The sequence below is a fragment of the Passer montanus genome, unplaced genomic scaffold, assembly GCF_014805655.1.
Source record: "Passer montanus isolate IOZ18808 unplaced genomic scaffold, ASM1480565v1 scaffold45, whole genome shotgun sequence".
Taxonomy (NCBI): Eukaryota; Metazoa; Chordata; class Aves; order Passeriformes; family Passeridae; genus Passer; species Passer montanus.
This window is the reverse complement of record NW_024369373.1, coordinates 9,397,233-9,403,232: the sequence shown is the minus strand read 5'-3', so window position 1 is coordinate 9,403,232 and position 6,000 is coordinate 9,397,233. Positions and strand designations below refer to the sequence as shown.

General features: G+C 36.3%; 1 long non-coding RNA gene across 1 annotated transcript in view; it reads right to left on the bottom strand.

The window, feature by feature from the left end:
* Positions 1–539: 539 nt before the first annotated feature.
* The window catches only part of LOC120508158, a 98,040-nt gene continuing 92,579 nt past the window's right edge, over positions 540–6,000 (bottom strand). The window contains exon 3 of the long non-coding RNA XR_005628945.1: positions 540–577. This is a non-coding gene — a long non-coding RNA (uncharacterized LOC120508158). The remainder of the gene's footprint in view (positions 578–6,000) is intronic.

Sequence of the window (6,000 nt, the reverse complement as noted above, 5' to 3'; positions counted from 1 at the left end):
AACTTTTAGAGAGCCCCAGATCAGACTGAATCTGGCACTACCTTCTGGACTATATACATTTCATTAATAAACCACTCCCAGATGTTTCCCTGCAAAATATTTCAGCTGGGGAATCAGGACCTCCAAGATATAAAACTAAATAAACTATTTGAGTGTTTCAGAGTCACTCATAATAGAAATGCTAAGACATGATTTTGGGAGCTATGTTACTTCTATTATCATTAGGAGAGAGCCAGTCCTGAATAAACATGAAGAATTTGAGAGCTACAATAATTAACACACAAATATAGCTGACTTTGTAATGGCCAGCACTGGTTCATTAATGAAAGTGTTCTCTTAAGCAATCTGGGTAAGATCCAGACTGTTCCCACCACAGAAAAAGTGATACCTCTTGCACCACCTTACATCAGGTGCACACCAATGGTATTACACAGTAAGGCTACTTATCTATTAAAATTGCAAAAAATAAATAACTACTGAGGATACTTACAATTAGGATACTCTTTCAAAAGCAGAATTGAGTGCCACTTCCCTCTTATCCGCTGTGTCTCACATCCAGTCAGTTCTGCCTTTATACCTGCACAAGAGAAAAAGGAATGATTTAAGGTTTTGATGAAAAAACAAATATCTAACATGCCCTAATCAGTCATAGAGATGTGGCAGCAACCTCTGCCAATCTGCAGATTCTCAGTGAATATTCTAACCCTCTCCTAGACACCTTCTGTATTACTTTTCTCAACTACTCTTATGGGATTTTATACATACTCCTATTATGATTTTAATGTAGAATTTCTACAATTATACAGAGATAACACAGAATTATTGCAGAAATATTTCTACGGTGCTGTAGAAATATTTACTGGAGCTGAAATTCAAAATGTGCTTTCACATAGGAGGGCATAATCCCAACATTTCATATTCTAGTATAGAAACAGCTCCATTAGACCAATCACCATAATCTGGATGCAATTATATTTGTTTTTCCTCAAAAAGTTTTATTTTTATAACTTAAGAGTGTTGTATGAACCCTTCTGTTTTTAATGAGATTATATTTTCTGTCAAAAGACCTTTTTTTCTCAAGTGATTCTTAATATTGCCTTACAAAACACAGATTTGTCATGAGCAAAGGTAGCTAAATTGCATTGCACAGCCCCTTGTTTCCCGTAATGTTCCACTGAATTTCATAGAAATAATCTAGTGGAGAACTACTACTCAACGTGAATAATTGTGAGACTCTGCCTGCCACATATCTATCATGATCATCTAAGATAGCTATAGTCCACAGTATTCAAACTGTGGAAAATGGCATAAAACTGTACAAAAGCTACGAAAAACAACCAAGATTGATTTTCTAGTACCATTAGGTCTATTACATTCAAGCATGTTAAAAGTGAATAATAATAATAACCTTTAAAATTACAAATAAAAGCCTAAGTAAGGCTATGAGGACATAAAACAGTGATGACAGACTACTGTGAGGACTGTTCAAAAGGGATATAACATATTTGTGAGATTTAAGTATGTGCTACTAATATATATATTTTATTATATGATAAACCTATACTTTGGAGATTTTTGATCATGACATATATTGGAATTGACATTAAGGAGAGATGGATGCTCATAGACATTATTGTTTATAAATAATATCTCTTTTATGTAACACACAAACTACCGGAATTATTTAAAGGAGTGCTGATACTGAAAAATGAGTATTGATTAAAAGACAAAAAACAATCCCCAAGAAAATTAAGCATTGAAATCAGACAAAAACATTAAATAAAAGAATGAGCAGTACCCGTAACTTGGAGTGCCACTTCCTAAGAAACACATACAGTAGCAAAATCTATTTTAATTGCATATGGGGACTTTGCCTGGATTATGCCCAGGCACATGACAAACCATTACCAAGTCCCCTGTTGGGAGTAAAGGACAAAAAGGGCTTTTACTTGGCTTGTTGCCACTCTTCTCAGGAACAATAAGTCAGTCACTAGTCACAAAACAAGAGTCCCCTGCATCCAGCCAGCCACCCCCAGGGAGGCTCTGGCTGGCAGCAGTTCCAGGCAGCTCCAGCTTCCCAGTGCCCAGGGCTGGGGGCTGCCAGCCCCTCTCCTTGGCACCAGCTAAACTGGGCTCTCCAGTCATCCCCTCTCTTTACAACTCTTCCTCAATGCTCTGGAACACATTCTTTTAAAAAGTTATTACATTAGCAAAGAGAGGCAGTTTAAGACTCCAAGCCATGAAATATTCTCCTGATTAAGGAGTAGTCACATTCTATATTTCCAAATGGGACGAGTTTCGTTGCCTCTGGCAAGAGCAATATGTACAAGGCTACTGCATCATGAGTGGGCTCAGAGTAATCAATGGTTAACTGGCCAAATGAAGGACAAACTCTACCACTGGGGCCCCAGCAAGGGTCCTGATAAAGGATCTGGAAGGCTTCTGATGCCTTAAGAGCCTGGAAGGCATAGGGGTCCTCTGAAAAGTGAGTTACCCAGTCCCTGTAAGCACCCAACGAGTGCATTTCGAACATCTCACAGATGTCAGCAAAGGCTGACCACAAAATCAAAGGATCTTCTCAGCCTGGTGAAACAGAAACAATCTCAGCCACCCAGAAACTCCGTTTTAATGAAAAATGGGGGAACAAAATACAAAAAGAGCTCATTTGCAGTACACATTTTATGAAATATTTTTTTAGGCATCTTTAAAGACAAGGAAGAAGTCTCATGTCCTTTGATTTTCCCATTGTGCAATTTGTTATCCTGGTACTACCATAAGGAATCAGCATCTCTCCACCTTCTGAATTCCTAATCTCGCGATGCTATTGCTCAAAATGACACTTTATTTCCCCAGGAATGACAGACTAGTAGAACTAATGCCTGATAAGGAAGATTCATTGTGACTTTATTCAACATTTTGTATACTTGCACTAGAACCTGTTATTGTATTTTCCAGCGCAAATCTAAATATTTTTTGCATGGAACAGATAATCTTATCTGTGGATTGATATTGTAGGTGAATATTTTTCCATTAATGATTCATAAGTTTTTCAACTAATCTCAGAACAACCATATTTGCTTTTCTTATTGCATGGTATCAGTTTCATATCTTTTAGAAATCGTAGTTCTCCATCAGATATACTAAGATCATCTTACCATAGATAAAAAGATAAAAAAGAGGAAAATTATTATATGACTTCTAGATACATACAAAAAAAACCATATCAACACCACAACAATTCTCATTTATGATTTCCCTATTTTTATAATAATATCTCAAATTTTCTAAATTTTAAATACCATTGCACAATGAGAAAACTGCTGAATTGTTACTTTCCCTTAGAATTACATCTGAAATGTTTATAAATAGTTGATTCCCACCTTTTCAAAGTTCCTTGAAAATGCAATGTGCATTAGTTAGCACACAATGCACTAATTAGCACAGTGAATGCTGGTTTATATTTGTAATCCCACCTAGAATCCTTCTTTGCATTTGTTTCAGATCAGAAAAGATGCTAAACACAGTATTTACATAACTGCAAGAAACAAGTAATAGAAAAGTCATATGTTGGATTTCTCTGCTGAAGTTAATAACACACAGCAATATAAGAAATTTAACTCCTTTAAGCAGCTTTGATCCCACCATTGTGTTTCATGCCTTTGTTAATAACAGTTTTAATATTGGTAATAAAATATAAAAGTTAAGAATAAAACTGGACATCGCAAGTGCTAAGTCTTTAATGGAAAGAAGGATGAGGAGCCAAAGAAAAGGCTCCCACACTTGTACAAAACTGCCTGGTAAATTGTTTTCCACACAACTTCAGAGTAAACATTCTTTGGCAATGAATTAGCTCCAGGTCTTATGCAGAAATGTTAATGCAACACATCTCAGATATGTGCATTTAATTGTTTTTGTAATTATGTGTCCTAACACTGGAAACAACACTAGGCCCAAATAAACGTGTGCAGTTTTTGGGGTTACTTTTGGAGAACTTCCTTAAGGTTTTGTTTTGCTGGTTTCTCTGATTTTGTTCTTTAAATGGTATCCAGCCCCCAAGGCAACTTTGATAAAGTCAATGAAATTCTACAGGTAGAAAGGACAAAAATGCAGTCTCTGGATTTCAAATAGTGACAACACCAGTCTCACCATTAAGCCTGACATAAGAACCTTTTAATTTAAATGTAATCTCCAAAAGACCAAATTACCAGCAACATGTTCTCATTAATTCCTGTAAGGGATGCTCAAGCTTTGACCCCTCATTGTTCTCCTTATCGAGAAGTGGCTGAGTCATGGTATTAATAAGCCATCACTCCTTTAAGTGGTCATTCACTGCTGGGCGGGGAAAAGATAGGCTCATCCTTTTGAAGTGGGAATGGGCAAGCAAGGCTGCTGTAATAGGCTGTGATTATTTTCACTATGAATGCTCTCCCAGCTTTCAAAAATTAAAAGGAGCACTCATTTTCCTGCTTGAGTATTTCTCACACTGGCAAAAAAATGAACCCTTTGAAATGTAAATGATTTAATCTTTGCAAACCCCTGCTTCAGAGGGAGGTACAGCTTCATTTACAAAATGAAGACATTTTAGGAAATGATTATCATTGTAAAATTGAGGTCAGCAGGGAGTCCGAGTTCAAACTCTTAGAATATCAGCAGTGTAACAAGTTTGATCTTCCTTACTGCATTGCTTGCATTTGCTTCTCTGGGTTCCAGCAGAGAGCCATTGTCAGTCGGAACTTGTTCCCACTCATTTCCCCTGGTTAAATAAAATAGTTATGCTTATTACATAGAGTTAGTACAATAAAATCTAGGTCAAAACTAAAAATAAAAAAGGGAAGTTGAAATTTATTTTGATTAATGTATGCACTATGTGCATATTCAACTTAGAACATTTAAAGGCTGACAGCACTGAGGATACTTTTTTTAAAGTTTAGTTCAGGCAGTAATGTTGGGCAGTGTTACTATACTGTAACTGAAGGAGACCACCCATAATGGTGAGAGACTATTTCATTTAAAATGTAAACATTAAATCCTTAATCTCTCTTCTACAACATCCAAGTAGAATGACAATTATTGTTGCTGGCATTATAGGGTTTTATGGCATCAGTCAGGCTTATTATGAACTGATGGAGGTGATAAATTTGTATAACAAAGTGCAAATGATAACAGCTGCCATCTGACAACAGCCATTATGGAGAGCTTCCCTGCACTGATGGACATTTCAGCTGAAACCAGGGAAATCTGTCAGAAAAGAGGATGAATCTGGGCAAAACACAAAGTGAGAAGTTACAGAATTTCATTGGTGATCTTGAGATAGAAGTTCATCATCTTTTAATCAGTGTTATATACTTATTTTCAGTGGAGTTACTTATTTTTCTGCCATTCCTGAAGAGCCATTTCTGTCTCCCAGCCAGATATATTGAAAGGGATAGCTAAAATTAGAATGTCAAAATGTCATTTGCCTTACAAAGATCCTTGATGTTACACTCAATAGGACCAATGAAATGCTGTTACTGCATGAAAGAAATATATCTACAGCTACCCATATATCAACAACATGTAAGAGAAAAATACCAAATTAAGCAGAATTCAGCACCTGTCCAATACCTTGAAAAGGATAGGTAAGAATGAAAGGCTGTTAAAGTGATACAGTTTGAAGTCAGTCTAAAATCTGGGTAGCCAGGCTTGCAGGACACTTACCCAAACCAAATTTAAGGAAGTTTGTCTTTACTAATAACAAAAAGCAAAATATTAGCAGTGGTTTTTAACATCTCTCAAAAAGAAAAGAAAAAATTGGTCCTATAAACAAAACTGCACAATTTTTCAAAATTACCACAATGCTGAAAAATATGTAATAACCTTTCCAAAGAGATAAAAGAGAAAGTCTGAACACCACCCACCACATATCCAGTCTCAGTGCTTACTGGTTTTTCTGGTTCAAGCAGGTGTTTTGTTTGTGTGCACTGGAGTGTGAGGCAGCTGTAGCTGCTCTCTCGAGGTATG